This window comes from Aedes aegypti, chromosome 3, assembly GCF_002204515.2.
Source record: "Aedes aegypti strain LVP_AGWG chromosome 3, AaegL5.0 Primary Assembly, whole genome shotgun sequence".
In the NCBI taxonomy this organism is placed as follows: domain Eukaryota; kingdom Metazoa; phylum Arthropoda; class Insecta; order Diptera; family Culicidae; genus Aedes; species Aedes aegypti.
The window spans coordinates 145,150,751-145,169,381 of NC_035109.1; positions in this window are offsets into that span (position 1 = coordinate 145,150,751).

Here is an 18,631-nt window from a genome sequence, read left to right on the forward strand (position 1 = left end):
TTCCAATTTCACTCCTGTATAGAGAATTTTTATTTTACTTTCAAACTGTGCGGCATAATCAAATGCAAACGCATTCAGTTCCCGATGGTTAGTGCCTGTGCTTTTACTGTTCATAAGTCGCAAGGTGGAACTTTCCCCGAGGTCGTGTACGACTATGACAAAAGCCAGGATCAGCAATTGGTATATGTTGGTTTGTCGCGGGTTACTTCATTGCAAGGACTATTTTTGACAAACTCTACTTTTTTCAAGTTCCATCACGCCAAAGGCAGCAATTCTCCCAAGAGGGTTGACTTAAGGAATGAGCTGCTGCGCTTAGGCAATCATCGATTAGTGACGCTTTGAGACGAACTGCGTGAAATACTGGATCATAGCGGCCAAGCCTGCATATTGATGAGTATCAATGTACAGAGCCTAAATGCTCATGCAATGGATATTGCTACAGACCAAAGCACTGGACCGATTCTATCGATTCTAACGATCGAAGCACCCGAGCTATCAAACATCTAATCTACTAGAGGAGTTTGGCGAACTACCGCTGGAACCAGAAACCGATCACCCAACCAAGCAACACAAGGAAGCAACGACCAAACAAACAAATTCAATCATCTGGCATTATTCCTGGAACACCAAACACTGGTTCTCGGAACCACAGAACGACAAATGGTTCTTTTCAGGACTACCAAAATGAGTCCAAAAAGAGAAAACTTCATCTGATCAATAACAATACAAAACTAGTACACTTACAAATTCATACACATGACAAATCAAATTATTAATCATCGCAGTTCTACGTCAACCCCGCGGTAATGTAATAGACATTACCCACCCCAAATTTTTTCAATACAAATTGATTTTCTTTTTCTTTGAGTAAAATTCTTTGTTTTATCAAAATTTCGTAAGTGCAACTTTAAAAGAACATCAAAAATAAAATATCACAAAAGATTTAGGTGTGTTAACTTTAATTTGAACCAAATCAATGAGAGAAATTCGAAAACTGGTAAGGTGGGCACTTTATTTTGCCTATCAGTATTTGCATCACACTGAGTGGTGCTGAGTGGCACCAACGCCCAATTATTTCCTTTCACTAAAAGCCAAATATTTCGAAAATCGAATGCCTCACTGCTGAGAACGAGCATTTTTAAAACTGTAGGGTCGTCTCGGAACTTAACGGTTTAAATTAACGTACCGCGACACCATAACTTTTCGTCTAATGTAACTTTTCCAAGAAAGATCCGATTTTAGATGTTTTTTTTATTGAAACACGAATCTTGACGAGTACAAAGAGAATTTAAAATATATGATTTATATAATAAGTATTTGTTTTACAATGTCATTATAACATTTTCATAACGCTACACAATAATGAGACTTTTTGAAAAAAATAAGTTTTCAAAGAATCAATAGGGGAAGTGGTGGTAAAATGAACACCTTGCATTTTATCGATAAAAAACAAATTTGACTTGACTTTTTATCACGCACAGACGATTTAAAGCATATTTCAGAGTGATCGAGTTGATACGTAGGTCAATTGAAGTAAAAATATCAACAAAAACTAAGATTTTAGAAAACCACGTTTGAAAATTTGAAATGACGTAACTTTTAGCTACGAAGAACTGAAGTTTTTCAGTGTGGTGATTATCGTTATGGTATGAGGTCAAATCTGATACCTTTAAAATTATTTTTGAATGGGTTACAATCATCGATGGATACATATTCGATAAGGCAATAAAAATGTTCAGAAATATTTGTTTTGCTCACGTTTTTTGCATGATGTTCCTTTTACCACCAAAAGCTGTTCATTTTACCCACATAGTGCAGGTAAAATGAACATTTAGATCGTTTTTTGCTAGCGACAAAAATAGTTGAAAATTCAGCTATTTTTGTATGAATTCGTGTCACTGCTATAGATACCATCCCTGTTTTTGATGTTGTGGGATACACACTTAAATTATTTTACGGATTCCTGTAAAATCTCAATAGCTGAACAGTTCGGTGAAATAAATCAACAGAGAACGGTAAATTTTTACAGTTTTCGGTGAAAAATCACCGGAATCCGTAAAATGTCGACGGAATTACGGTGTTTTTTTTTCACCGAACTGTTCAGCTGTTGAGAATACGGTGGAATTGACCGTAAGAGCTTAGTGTGTAAAACTTTACAAATTCCCCGTTTTTATATCAGTAACAAGATGATTTCCTTAAGGTGTTCATTTTACCACCCCTTCCCCTAAATCGTTTGAACCAATTAAACCCACACATAACAATGTCATCAAATATCCTTCTAGTAAATGTATAAACAGTCTTATTACACTTAAAAAACTTACATGCAGAAATTCCATAAAAATGTTGTTTTATGTCTCAATTTCTGATAAAAAAGATGTAAAACCTTTATACATTTTTTTCAGGTATGTTTTCAATGGTATTTTCAAGGAAATATTTTTTTTAAAACAATTAAACATATTTTCTTTCTTGTTATGCATAGCTTTAGATATTCCTGAGTTTGAAATTTTGATATCTTGGCGTATATGTGCGTGGAATGTGTCTACAGCGGCTCTTAAATAAGTTCAATTACACTGCGGAACACGATTTTGTCTCAAGCATCTATATACCAGCTTGTATGGCATTTTATTTTTTTAAATTTTCTACAGAATTCAAACTTCATGTGTATACCGTTTTGATTCATATTTCGGACACTTAAGGCCTCAGTTAAGTATAATTCATCAGAAAGCATATAAAATAAAAAATCATAGTCCTCGTTATTGAGCCTTCAAAACATTTAATTTTCGAATGGTGGGTGAAGATTTTTTCATGATTCTTATTCCGGATGCTTCCTTACTTTTGCCTCATATTCCGGACACTTTGATTCGAATTCCGGACAGCTCGTAAAAATCATAAATCGAAAAGTCAAATCATCAATTGAAATTATCAAATCACTAGAGAGACATCTAAGGAAGTTGGGCATGATAGATTTGCCTAGATATCTATGGAAGATGTTTATTAAAACGAGTTTCGAAAGTAAGAACATTTAAACGGCAAAAATTGAAACATTTCGTGTGAAATGTTTCCCATACAAAGTAAAGTGTCCGGAATCTGAAGCTGTCCGCAAACGGTACCGATACTTATCAACAAAGTTCATAATGCTGTCGATGATCAAATGTTATTTTTTGATGGTTTAGAAAAGTATTGTTGTAATCAGGCTTGATATGAACTCCTCTGCGATGCAAAGATGAGGCGATTTCGCCGTTTTTCTGAGGAGTAAAAACTAAACTCAAAATTTTCAACACAGATCCTCAAGCGATTCGAGTGATAGTGCAAAAATATGCGAGGATTTTTCCTGGTGCTCTCTCTCTTTTTTGTTGCGATGCTCACCCTCACTCACGCTTGAAAAGAACTCTTAAGGTGATTATAGAACGAAGCCACACCTCAAATTTTCCAGAGCACAAGACTTGAGAACCAAACAGCGCTCCGCATTGAAAATTTATCCCATTGGTCATCACCAGCAAGCAAGTAATTTGATTGATTTTCCACGCGAACTGTTGTCAGATTATCCAGTCTTGTGCACTTGAAAATTCAAAGTTTGGCTTCGTTTTATAATCACCTTAAGGGTATCGCACGAACAAGACTGGGGGAGTTGTGATGGCGCTCTGTTTTGATGGAATTTCACTCTGTTGTGTTTTGTGCTAAAGATGTAGAATTTTTTGGTGCCTTTTTCATATTTCGTTGCCTCTCTGCTTAGCAGTTTTTTTTGCTCCCTCGTAAAGAGGTAAAGGCAGCACGCTGCTCTAGAGTATGTCACCAAACTCTGATGATGTTGAGGAGTATTATCAAGCCTGGTTGTAATCCATATAAAAGAAACGAAGATTTTTGTAAGCATGTTGTGAGCATGTTAAAAACTCGATTTATTCTAAATCAATCGTGTAATGTCAACCAAATTATATCTGTCATGAAAGTTAAAGTCCTATTTTGCATGCTTGGTGGACTGGATCACAAAACATTGAAAACTCACACTTTAAATTTCCTGTTTACATCAATGAAACCAGTGTTTTGCTCAACTTGGCGACCTGTAGCTAAACATTGTGAAGTTTTGGAACATTTCTGAGAACGGCATCAGATTCATCAACCACAAATCTTTTAGTGTACTGTGAGGTTCATATTTTTTCGGTTATGTTTCGCATAAGAATCAAACATATCGATTGTTCGTTTGAAGTTTATTTCAATAAAACTTTATTTAGTTAGGTTGAGTAACAATTTCAAACATTATTCAACACTTTCAAAGTTCAAAAGGGTTTGTCTTTAATGGATGCAACAGATTGTTATGGCACTCACCACAGTTCTTGCACCGGAACAATTTGTCACAGTTCTCCGACGAATGACGTGCATTGAAGCAGTTTGCACATACCTTTACTTTTTTGACCAACTTCCATCGTTCCGATACGCTCATGAACCGAAATTCGGGACAAAACAGCAAAATGTGTTGCTTACGGCATACGTAACATGTCGCTTTTTGACGAGGTTTGACTTTTCTTGATTCGATTTCATCCTCAGTGGCGATCCAATCTATTAGCATTTTGCGAATATTGCTCCAGGTTGTCAACACGTCTTTCCTTTCGAGCTGATCCAGAATACTGCGACAAAGTTTGTCCCGCACTACTCTGCCTATCAGTAAGTCACAAATCGGGTCAAGCGATCCAAATTTCGATTCTATTTCATCAACCGCTTCATCCACCTGAGCTAGCACGTTCTGCATTTCTTGCCTGGTACAGAAGTAATCAGATGAGCCCTTCATGTTAAAAATGTCTTGAATGTATCGTTCGACACTTCTGATCGATTCCACGTCGTTGAGTTTTTTGGAGTCTGCTCTTAGGGAATTCCATTTTTGCAATCGTTGCTCAGCATGATGTAGTCTTGTATTGATTCGCCTTGCTAAACGCCGGTATGGAACAGTTTCTGCGTAGTTTTCCTCTTCGAGAATCATCTCCAACAGACGATCGCATTTCGACCTGATTTGAGGTATTTTCCCCAGAAACTCGTTGTATTCCACCGGAGATAAACTATCTTTGACCTTTTCCTTGATTGTTTTCAAAAGTATGCGGGACTCCTGTTCAATCGAACGTAGACATCGGCCACAGGCAAAAACTGTAAATTCTTTCTCGATTAACATTTTCAGCAAAGGGTCCTCACATCGTTCGAAAATATACTGATGTTTTTATTCTCTTCTAGATCAGAGTATTAACCATACGGTGGTTTGGAAGTATTCGTGAAATAGATTGTTTGAGAAGTGTTATTGTTGTAATGAAGGTCGAATGGATGGGAGATCGAATGAGCCAGTGATATTAGGCAAAAAGGTACAATACGCAGTGCGCATCGTACCTTCGTGCTGTGCGTACACAAATTGTTTCTGCTCTTGGAAGTTTTTAAAATTACCTAAAGCAAAGTACTATCACTGCTACTTTTCAGTGCTTAAAAATTGTTACTTTTCAGAGCTACAAAAATAGTAGTTTTCAGTATTATTTTTCTACTATTGATCCTTTTTCGATCATTGTTTGAACACGTGTCTTCGATTTTTAGTGATAGCTATCAGTAGGTATCCTTCTTGGAAACCGTCTTGAGAAAAAAAACCTCTTAGAAGGTCTCCTTTTCTTTAATCTTTTAATCACTAAACATGTTTGCAATCACGAACAAAAGGAAGAGTAAATCTCAGAATTTAAAACTTCCTTAAAAAAAACGGGATTTAAAACTGTTACTTAACGTGGAAAAACTGGAAAAGAGGACGATTCTTCAGAATGCGAGCTTCATTCCAAGGGTGAAATGATTAATATTGATAATTGCAACGAAATGAGCAATCAGTTCAATACCTTGGACAAATTTTCCGAACACCACATTGAAGCAGCCTCTAGCCCAGGTTCTTTGATTCAAATGAGGAAACAAATAGTACCGCCTATGGTGGTCAGTTGCTCCAAATTTGTGGGATTTGGGCAAAAGATCTTTAACTACATTAGGGGAATTAAGGTTTCCTTCCAAATCCCAAAGGAAGGAAATTGTCGCGGTTTGCCGGAAACTCTTAGAGATCGAGAATTTCTGGTCAAACATTTTGAAGAGAAGAAGCACAATTTTCCGCCTCTTCGTCAACCGAAAACCCTAACGGAAAAAAATCAGTTAATGTACCTACTTTTAGTAATATGCCTCCCTCTGATTTTAATTTTCTAAACTGAACGACATCGCTAAACCCAATAGTTTGAGCACAAACGCACATGTCCTTCTTTTTCGATTTCGTCCCGATGTGCAACGGCAGAATTCTATTTGATGAGTCTTCTTCAGGATTTTTCTCAATCCAATACCCTGAAAGTTCTACTTGTTTTTATTTTACTACAGGGTTTCCCAACCGGTGGTCCGCGGACCCCTAGGGGGCCGTTACGACATCTTAGGGGGTCCGCGAAGATAATTTAAAGAGAAGTTCATTAGCGGAGGTTAAATTTTTTACTTTTCAAAATTTCTACTTGTTTTTGTTTTTTTTTTTATTCCAGAATTACTGATGAAAGTACGAGCTTGGATTTAAAACCAACATTAAATATGTTAATCTTTTAAATACTTTGATAGCTTCGAGTCAAGATCGACAAAATGTTTTCAGAAAAATTCCTAGTGAACTTTTGATGAATTTGAACACATTTGATTTTTTTTTCCTGAACCATTGTCTTCTTATTCTTTCTGGCGTTACATCCCCACTGGGACAGAGCCTGCTTTTCAGCTTTGTTAGCTGGCGGGTCGGAAGGACCTGCCTTAGGGGTGAGACTCTTAGTGTCGGCACGTTGGAGCTGGTCAAGAACCCAAGTAAAACACACTTGGCTTTTAACTTTATATTTTTTCGACTTACTGGTGTGTGTAGTGTCTGGGTGTGGAGTGTGGAACGTTGCGGCCGGCCGGAAATGGAGCACTTGAGGGTTGTCCTGGGGGTTGCTGGGGTGAATTCGGGTTTCTGGGGCGAGCGGAACGCTCTTCGAGCTCACGGATGCCCACGAATGGCGGCTGGGCGATGGCTGCGGAGGGGATGTCGATGTCTTGGAGCGTCCACCAAACGTCCTGGATGTCGGAGGGCTCTTCACGACGGTCTGGGTCTCTGGGACGACTCCTGAAGCCACTTGGATGCTCTGGTTGGCTGGTGGACTATACTAGGCGAAATTGGCCTATAATAATGGGTCCTGAGGGAGAACGGAATCGGGCAACGGTTTAACAGAGCGACAGGGTTTAAACTGTCGTTGGTCATACCTGATTCGGTTATATATCACAACGGAACTTTTACTTGAACTTAACGTCTTGACCAACGGTTATTTTAAGTACACCGGGTCTATGGTTATATTTGCGAACTGGTTGCCTCGAGGTTCTAACTTGAATAGGCTTTGCTCTAATCTCAGTTCGACCCAGATGCCTGTCCCTTTTCCCTCTGTCCTTTTCATCCTTTATTTTCTCTTTTCGACGTGGATTTAACTATGGCAACCCTTTTTCCCCTTTTTGGCTCAATATTATGTGTGTTGTCTTAGACTTGTTCAGTATATGGTGATAGTGTGTTAACAAATTTTGTTCTCTTATATCCTAATTTTCTAATAGTTTACTAACATTTAACAAACAGAAGGATAACAATTATATTAACGCTACTAACAAATACTAACCAATTAACAAACTTATTCTTAACAAACAATTAACAAAGTTAGCGTATCTCAACGGTAACAGCTTAGTGTTCTTATGAGCACTTCCACAGTTATTCACTGAGAGCTTACTATGCCAATGACCATTTTTGCATGCGCATATCGTGTGGCAGGTACGAAGATACTCTATGCCCTGGGAAGTCGAGAAAATTTCCAACCCGAAAAGATCCGTGACCGGTGGGATTCGAACCCACGACCCTCAGCTTGGTCATGCTGAATAGCTGCGCGTTTACCGCTATGGCTATCTGGGCCCTTTAAAATATTAAGTGCTTTTAAATGGTTTCAGAAAAAAAACATTACCCAACCAATAACAAAATATCACGCACAACTTATGATCTCGCTCTAAAAGCCATTGGTAAACATGTGTGTAGATCGTTGTTTCTGAGTATTAAAATAGATTTATACGTTATTTAACAACTCTATGGTGAAGAAAGGGTCATTCTCTACCTACCAATGGTATAGGTTTGGATGCTTATACATTCATTTGCTCTGAAACAACAAGCTATACACGCGGTTACAAATAGCTTTTAGGGCGTTATCCCAGGTTATGCGATTTAATGTGCACATTTAATGTGCACTATTTTTTATTTTATAGGAACTTATCTATTTTACAAATTGTACAAAAATTGCATCGGAAACTTGGTTGGTTTATCTTTACAAGATTGAAATAAAAATTTAGTCCAGTCTGTCTGAACACCTGTAGGAGTTATTATTCGAAGATTTTCGCGAAGATTCTGGAAGGACACCTGACAATGTTAATGAAGAGTTCTCGTGGATTTTTGTTTAGAATTCTTTGAACTGTCGTTAGTGGCTCTTAAGAAGTCCATTAGCAAGATTATTCTCATTTTAAAAGCAGGTTGCATAGGTGAACAACTTATTTTTTGAGCAAATTCCTTGTTAATACTCCAATCTTGTTAAAATATGAATATTGAAAAAAAAACAACGTTTTCGTGGGAATATCTTTGATAAATTTCTGAAGGGAGTTTTTGTTGGAATATTCTTAACTACACGGGTAAAAATCAGAATCCAAAAACAAGATTATGACTCATGATATCATGATTCCAGCGTGTTTTCGTCTTATGAAAATACACCATGATTTGGACTCATGATATCATGAGTCAGATTGCCGTAACGCAACACACGCGTTAGGTTTTTGTAGCTGATTGCTCGGAATCATGATTCAAATGCCAAAAATGCTGAGTCGCGCATCCGTTTATGATCGATAAAATAAAAAAATGTTAAAAATAGCATGCATTGAGATTCGAGCCAAGAACCTTCCGATTGTGAGCCACTTACTCTATCACTCAACCGCTTCGTCATCTTGAATGAAGAGTGATCGATACGAATGTGATGAAGCAAAGTGCGCCGCTTAGTGTTTTCATACTGGATGTTACGCTTATGAGGAATCATGATTATGACTCCAGAAACCATGATTTGTGATCCTGATATTATGACCTAATCAATTTATGAATTTCATGATTTGTAAATCATGGTGTGGGAATCAGATTTTTATCCGTGTAGATATCATTTTGTTGTATTTGAGTGGATCATTCCGCGATGTTTCTCATCAAACTGTAGGGAAGATATTTGAATGTCTGCTGACAAGGTTGTCAGAGGGCTCCAGAAAATCACAGATGGGACTAGGGGTTTTAGGGGTTTAAAAGTTGAGACCTTAAGCTTTCATTCCATAAAAAAGATTGGAAATCGGTTGAGCTGTTCAAAAGTTATGATTTTTTTTAAACATTACAAATCTAATGCGCTGAGATCTACAGTGTGTGCCGATGAAAAATGACTGATTTTTTATTTTCAAAAAATTTATCTCAAAAACTAAAAAACATACATCGTTGAAAATTTGACAGTTTACGTAAAATTTTCTGAACTTTTAAGAAAAAATGGGAGCAGCAATAGCCCCTTTGGTCCCGAGGCCTTCAAAACACGAAAAAACGGAAACTATTGAGTTTTTTCATGTAAAAAACACAATTTTTGTAAAATTTTATATTTTTCCTGAAAAGTCAAAATCATTAGCCTTCATGTTGTCCAAAAAGATTGAAAATCGGTCGACCGGTCACCCTTTCATATCTTCGCAGATGTATATATATATATATATATATATTTATCTATATATATATATATATAAATATATATATATATATATATATATATATATATATATATATATATATATATATATATATATATATATATATATATATATATATATATATATATATATATATATATATATATATATATATATATATATATATATATATGTATATATTTATCTATATATATATAAATATATATATATATATATATATTTATCTATATATATATATATATATATAAATATATATATATATATATATATATATATATATATATATATATATATATATATATATATATATATATATATATATATATATATATATATATATATATATATATATATATATATATATATACATCTGCGAAGATATAATTGATAATTGATAGGTGTCAGTTTTTCAAATTGAAATTTCAATCTTAAGCATGCAAAACTTGCATTGAAACTAAAAACTCGATTCCAGCCGTGGTCGAGTAGAAAATGGTCAAAAACCTATCCTTATGTTTACGTAAAAACATGAATTAATCAAATTTTGAAGTTGCCTACGCAAGAGAAGAGGAATTAAGCTATCGTAAATTGGAAAAGTATTATTTTTGTTACTTTTCAAAATGTCTGAAGAGCTATAACTTCGTAATGTTGTCTTATGTGGAGAGAAAAAAACGAGATTTTTCGAATTTTACCATTTTTCCAAGTGTTCTCTAACAAAGCCAAATCAAATTTCAAACAAAAATTTATATACAACATACTTGATACAATGTACTTGAACTCACCACGGTGAAAGATAAAAACATATTTTACTAGTTATTTTTCAACAAAAACAAAATGTAGGGTCTGTGCTGACCAGATAAGAATTGATTTTCTAAAATCAAAATTTTCAATGAAAACGAACAAATTTTTTAAATCAAACAAATTTATCACAGATGTTGATTGAAGTAGCCTATAGAATAATACAAAAATATAAAAATATATGATTGTTTTGAAAAGTACCATGATTTTCATTATCAAAGTCGTGCCCATACTCTCTGGGACACCCTAAGGTCACCTTTGTAGCCAACTGGTTACTCATGCTGATTTTGATTCTGATCATGTTCTGTTACATTTCAAATATCCCATGAAGCGATTCCCAATCCTATCAGCTCCACTTTCAATTATCTTTGAGCCGTCTGGATTACAAATGAAATATATATATCGATAGTAATCTTGATATACACATTTCCTTACAAAAAAAACTTGATATTGACAATACTCCCGACACCTTGAGAAATTCCATTGTTGAAGCCAGTGGCATTGTAATACCTAAATGTGAAGTAAAATTCGAATCCGTGATTATAGACGATGATCTTAAGATTGATCCGTCTTCGAAACGTGAGGAGAAGGCAATTTCAACACATTCGCGATCCTGCTTTTAAAATTATATGGCAGGATCTGCAAAAAGAAATAAAATAACTCTCAGATTTTCTCAATTGAGAAAAAAAAAAAAAATTGGGGTAGGTAATGTCTATAACATTACCGCTGGGTTGACGTAGGACTACTATGGACAAATCTTCGATCACCCAGGTCAGGCTCTTATTGCAGGTTGCTTTGAAATATGGATTTTCGGTACACTTCGTTGATCACACTTATTTACTTGCTTGGAGGCGGTTGCAGATAATCATTTCTCAAATTCATTCAAAAACAAACTTTTTCAATGGATTTAGCGAAAAAGATCGCATAACTGGCAACCTTGCTCGCCCTTCGGTGGTGGTGGACGATCGAAAACCAAAATAAAACCGAGAAAGACAAAGGCAAATTCGGTAGCACGTGGCTTTTCATGACATTTATCTTTGTCAAAATGCTGTTAGATCGAAAGGTTGCACTTTGCCGTCACACTTCTAAGTGTGTGGTGGGATTATTAATGGGTACGTTGTAATTTAGTTTCAATTTTCACCTTTATGGTTTCGCATTATGCGTTTTACACAGTGTTTTCTGTGCTTTTCGCCTTCGGTGACTTTTAAGAGATACTGATCTGTTTTTTCGCTGCTGGTCTTTTTATAGTGGTAAGCTCCATCGAAGTTAATACGCCAATCGCGTATTATCCTTGATTTTACTATAGTTAAATCGAGGATAATACGCGATTGGCGTCGTAACTTCGATGGAGCTTACCACCATTAGTGCTGGGATTGCGAAAAGCTTAATCCTGCCAAGTTTGGGTAGTGGCTACGGTTAGGACAGCTTAGATTAATCTTCAGCATAAAATATCAGCAACGATCAATCTTTGTAGACTCATGCAAAATGGTACAGCTCAAGTGGCACTAGTTCAAAAACCTTACTTATGTGAGGGGAACTTTTATCTTGGTAACCTTGTGGACCCAGCTTTTGCTACTTTTAAAAACATGAAATGGCAAACTCGCGTGCCAGGCCTCGTGCATGCGTACTCGTAAATAGCGCTAACGTTGCTACACTCATTTTTGAGTTGACAACTAGAGATGTATGTGCTGTCACAATTGATATTTCTGTTGGTGACCTCAATAGGAACTACGTCTTTAGTTTTGTAGTGTATTAACTATATGATGAATTATCCCTCACGGATAATTTCAAACAAGTTGTCGTAAACTGTCTATAAAAAGGCTTTCTGCTGATTGTGGGTAATGATGCTAATACTCATAACATCATCTGGAGCAGTTCAGATATCAACTTGATAAGCTCCAGTCTGATGGAATGCCTAAGTAGGTAAAATCTTGGATTACTTATTAAAGGAAATCGCTTAACCTCCATGGTATCTGCTAGAGAAGAATTGTTAGTCATAATACTCTGCTCGAACATAATCAGTCACGAGTTGACGAATTGGCATGTGAGAATCCGGGGTAAGTGGGGCGTTTCGTCATAGCTCACTTAGGAACACTTGTTCATGGGTAAAAAAAAATTGTGACACGTTTCACGTCTTGCATTGTCTCGCAAAAAATATATGTGTTATAAATCGAATTTCCATCAGTAAGCTACAATTTTTAGTCTTATTGCAAGCTGCTAACGATAAACCGGTATTTTGTTTTCATTTCATATGAAATTTTCGATTGTCTAACTTACCCCCAAATATCGTTATATCCGGGGTAAGTGTGACCTATCAAAACAAAAACCAGAATCAAAACTTTTCCCACACGTTTCAAACATTTTCCTAGAGAGTAGCACTAAAACATTCAAAAAATCGATTTATATAAAAAAAGATCAATATCAAATTTCGTAATTGCATAAAAAGGAGATGAAATATGTAATTCTGCTATATATTTTTTTTATTTATTTATTATTTTCGAAACACGAATTAAAATTGAATAGAGACAGAGATGAAATATGAAATGCATCATGAGAACGATTACTTTTCTATTTCAATTGAACTTTACATCAAAAATGATCTCAAAATTGAAAATCTATGATTTATCAATCCTATTATTGTAATGGTTGACTTACTGATGTGGATTGACGCATGAAACTGGATGTGTCCCACTTGCCCCGTTTAATGAGATAACTGCGTCTAATGGCTCATTCTAAAACTTTCTTCTAAGGTTTTCACAATTTCATGCACACACCAGCAAATATGTTGCCAAAATGTAATTGTGTTGTTGAATTTGAAAAATATTGACATTTGAAAATTTTATTGAACAATTTGTTGGAACTATCGTTTTTTTATGTCCCACTTGCCCCGGGGTACCTTATCAGATGATGAATCATTATCTGATCATCGCCACATCTCTATGAACATATGAATGTAAATTCGCAGACTTTGCATTTTTTATACTCCACAAACTGGGAATTGGTTGTGACCAAATTCCATGGATTCTCTTCGTTCATTGGAAATCCTAGTGATTTGGATGTTTCCACTTCTGGTGAATTGGGACACAATTGTCCTTGCTTCGAGTGATCTCACAATTGCTTGTCACTTTGCTTATAGGAAATGTTCCTCACAACTCCCTTCGCGGGACGAGTGGACGTCTGTCTATTTGTAATGGAATATGTTAGATAGTCAGGCTGGTTCTGAAGGTCTTGCTTCGGCCAAGCTTAGACCCTAACTTTTTATCGCACGTCGAACTCAATTTGAGGAACTGAATCCAGCGAACTCTGTAAACCTTGTTTGGGTCCTGGCTATTCTTCCATTGCTGGGAATGAATTGGGTAATGAATTAGCTCGCAATGGAGCATCGCATGACCTTATTGGCCCTCAAGCAGCTATTACAATTTCAAAGTGCTGGGTATGGAATTCTTGGGCGGCAACTCAGAACATGCAATATTGGAATAGTTTGGAGTCGTGTCGTTAAACAAAATTGCATGCTAATACATTTGTGTGTTATAGTTGTGATTCCGATTATGGAGCTTCGTATCACTTGATATGTAACTGTCCAGTTTTCGCGTAATTGCGATTCCAATCACTTGGTAAACACTTATTAAGTGAAACTGATTTCAGAAACCTGAACCTTCAGGACCTTCTGTTATTCTTAATCCGCTGTGGTAATGAGCTATAGGCTCTCTTTACGCTCATGCGTTTTTCAGTGCCCTTTTCAGGGCACTGTTTGAACCCATTATGGTATGGAGCTACATGCTCTCATTTCGCCTATGCGATTTTCCCTCTTCAAGGGACCCCACTCCTATTTCTTCCCATCTTTCCCTTCCCTCCGGGTAAATGATGAAATAGGCTCAAATATGGCGATGGCACAAATCTCCCAAATGGCGGCAAACATGCCACTGGAGCCGGCCTTCTGATACCTGTCAAAGTTGATAGGCACTGGCACCATTGTTTTCATGTTTTGTTGAAGAGCGAAAGAGAAAGAATTCCGCCGTGAAATGCCTAATGATAAGCAAACAGTCTCAACACAAAATCGCACTCGCTCTGCGCGCGTGTGTAGTATACATGAGATGGATGGATGTGGGTTATGAAAATTCGAAACTTGTAACCATCTAAGTTATTGAGTCACCAAGTGGTTTAGCATAGTTGGTAAAGTGCTCGTCTAGCAGACAAGAGGCCTGGGTTCGAATCCCAACCAAGCACGTGTTGTTTTTTTCATAATTTCATTCATTATTTATCCATCTTTACCTCGCGTAATGAGTTAATTTATTTCATAACCAAGCGGATTCGATTACCGATAAGCTCAATATATGTGTTAATATAAGCAAATTTATGTCGAAAAAAACTACATGTTTATTTTTATTGTTGAAATTGTGAAAAAATGAGTTTAAAAAAAAAACTAGGAAGTGCTTTTTGTTTCATAACTTTGGGTAGACGCATCTTTTTCAAAAACCTAAAAATGAATATCAATATTGAATAGTGTTCGGTTACATTGCTGATTTTTTTTTTGAAAATCGCTTCGAAAACTACAGAGATATGCATGGTTAAAATTTCACTTCCGATTCTCTGAGGGGGCTTGGGTGTACAGGTGTTAATCGTTAACGCTCTGCCAAGAAGCATTGCGGGCGCCCGTCCTACCTGATACCAAGAGACAAGCAAGAAATCCATTGACTGACGGTGCAGTATGTCAGAAATCTAAGCTTTTACTCCCTGGTTTATTTGACAAATTTTCAGTGGCGATTGCAAAACCGCAAAAACATCATAAGAAAGCTCGTTTGGTATTTCCTCAAATATATGTATGTATTTTTGAATGACGAATGTTCACATATTGGGCGGTATGAATAAAAAGCGTCTACTCAAAAACAAAATCCACAAAGTTTACTACACTTTTGGTACGAATAAAAAAGCTTTCAAACATGTAGTACCTACTACTTTCGAACATGAGCAGTGACTGATGCTGCACGTTAAGAAAATTCTATTCAGGTAGAGTGATGCTGCACGTTAAGAAAATTTCATTCAGAGTGACACTTAAAATCAATAAAATCATGCATATATGTCAATAACCTACATTCCCGCTATACATCGCGTAATCGAGCATGGACACTAATTCATGTAAATTGTGTAATTTTACACGACTTGAAGTATAAATTTGCGATAAATCTAGCATTCCCTTTATGTGCATGTGAATTTTATGATGATGATTCCAAAGGTTTCTGAGAATTTTGGAATTTTAGCTAAAAACCTCCCAAGTAATACCAAGCATTATAACATTGCACGTATTCTACTGCATATCAACAATACTGATGCGACAAATTACAAGAGCTGTCAAGCAAAAGAGCATTAACGCTACATTACAAATGTATCAATGCAGTAATATTACTTTATGAATTGCTTGATTGCTTAATAAACAGTTCGACTATATCAGGGCCTTTTTCCACTTTTAAGCTAGTTTAATGCTAGGCTTACGGCAATGCAGCTGCTTTATAAAAGCAATGATATAATGCTCCATGGTTACTTGGGCTGTGTCCTATAAAGAGATCTTGAGATAACAGCAACACAAAATTATGAAATTACTAGACTTTTTTGGATTCCAGTACTGAGATTTTTATGTAATATCTGAAAATCTCAGAAATACGTTCTTCAAGATACCAACATAATTTCAAAAGATCAATAATCGAATCATATTGCGGATTTTAAACATTGCCACAAGAAATCCAGAAAGCCTTAAATAGTCTAAAAGCTATACATAATAGCAAATCTAGAATGTATCGGAATCCCAGAATTTAATTGAAAAAAATCTGAAATTACAAAAGAAATCGAAGTTTCTTGGAATTTTAGCTAGAAATCTGTATCCTAGATTCCTTCTTGAGATTGATCTTGAGCAATTGGAATTATAAAGTTCCTAACATTTCCAAGATTCCAGTACTGAGAATTTGATGAAATAGCGGTAGAATTTTGAGCTTCCCCTGTGAATTAAAAAAAAAAAAAAACAGCATGTCGAATTCCAATGATGGGTATAGTGTTCTTAGTATTTTTGTGGTTTTCTCGTTATTTTGGTAGGTTTCCTGGTAGTATCCCTGGAATTCTTAGAAATAAAAATAAATTCTCACAATAGTAGTTGAATTAAGGATTTTGGATCGTTGGACAACCGTTCTCGTCACGCAAGACTGCAATCATCTCCTGAGCTTAGTGCTGACTATGACTTCTCCCGTTGTGACTACCATGCTATTAACAACTTGATAGCTTCTCAGGATTGGAATCAGCTTCTTGACCAAGACTCTGTTGATAACTCAGTGGCTACTTTCTACCACGTTATTAACCGAATCATCAGCGAAACTGTTCCCGTCAAAGTTAAGCGGTCTACGAAATCGTTCAGGCAACCTTGGTGGACACCGCAGCTTCGTAACCTCCGCAACCGTTTACGAAAAGCCAGAAAAAGATTCTATCGTAACAGAAATCCCACAACGATCGGTAATCTTAAGACAGCGGAGGATGATTATTTGCACCTACAACATAATCGTTTCCGGGAATATGTCAACAGCCTCCAATCGAATTTTAAGCAAGATCCATCATCCTTTTGGACGTACATAAATAAGCGAAAAAGTTCAGCCATAATCCCTGCCGACGTCTCTTATCGCACGCGTAGTGCCGGCTCACCCGAAGAAAACGCAAACCTATTTGCAGAGTTCTTTCGTTCAGTATATGTTGAAAATCCACCTCCAATATCTCAGGACTACGTAAACAGCCTTCCATCGTACAACATACAGCTCCATCGAGTCAAGTTTGACAGCGATAGTATTCGTGCAGCACTCAGCAAAGTAGATGCTTCAAAAGGTCCCGGACACGACCTTATTCCGCCAAGCTTCATCAAACAATGCGCTCAATCGCTTGCGGCGCCGATTGCATCGATTTTCAACCGTTCGTTGATCGAGGGAGTCTTTCCCGAAGCGTGGAAGCTCGCGTCTATCACTCCTATACATAAATCGGGGAGTGTACATGACGTGGAAAACTACCAACCAATATCTATTCTCTGCTGTTTGGCGAAGGTCTTCGAAACTTTGCTACACGATGCTTTGTATCCAGTTGTGCAGCCCGCTATATCTGAGTCTCAGCACGGTTTCGTCAAAAAGCGATCAACGACGTCGAATCTGATGACGTTTACTCATGCTGTGTTCGACAAACTCGAGAAACGTAGCCAAGTTGATGCCATATATATGGATTTCTCAAAAGCTTTCGACAAGGTACCTCACAATTTAGCCATCGCAAAACTGAACCGCCTTGGACTGCCTTGTTGGACCATCCAGTGGCTGAAATCTTATTTATCCTCCCGTAAAGCTTTTGTGAAAGTACAAGGCGCGAGATCTGATATATTTGGTATATCCTCCGGAGTTCCACAAGGAAGTCACTTAGGTCCACTTATTTTCGTGCTCTTCATAAACGATTTGTGTGACCAGCTGGACTGTGGCAAATTACTGTATGCAGATGATTTGAAGCTATTTCGTACGATCAAAACATTGCTGGACTGTTGCGCGCTACAAGCTGATGTCGATAGAGTTTCCAATTGGTGTGATCTTAACGGTATGCAGATGAATGCTAACAAATGCAAAGTCATATCATTCAGTCGTCGTCAGTCCACCACAGTTTTTTCATCGCTGGAGAGAGTATCGTCCATCAAGGATCTTGGAGTGATCCTTGATTCCAAACTCCGATTCCATGAACATATCGCCACGATGATAGCCAAAGCCAATGCAATGCTTGGTTTTCTTCGCCGCAATACACAGTTTTTCGACGATGCTTATGCACTTAAGTCACTTTATTACGCCTTAGTTCGCAGTGTGCTTGAATACGGAGTGCAGATTTGGGCTCCGTATCATGCTGTTCATGTCGAAAGTATCGAAAGAGTCCAAAAGCGTTTCATAAGGTACGCTCTTCGAGGTCTGCCATGGAATGACCCTGCTCACCTGCCTCCATATGAGCATCGCTGCGCGCTGATAGGTGTGCAGTTTTTGGCTAA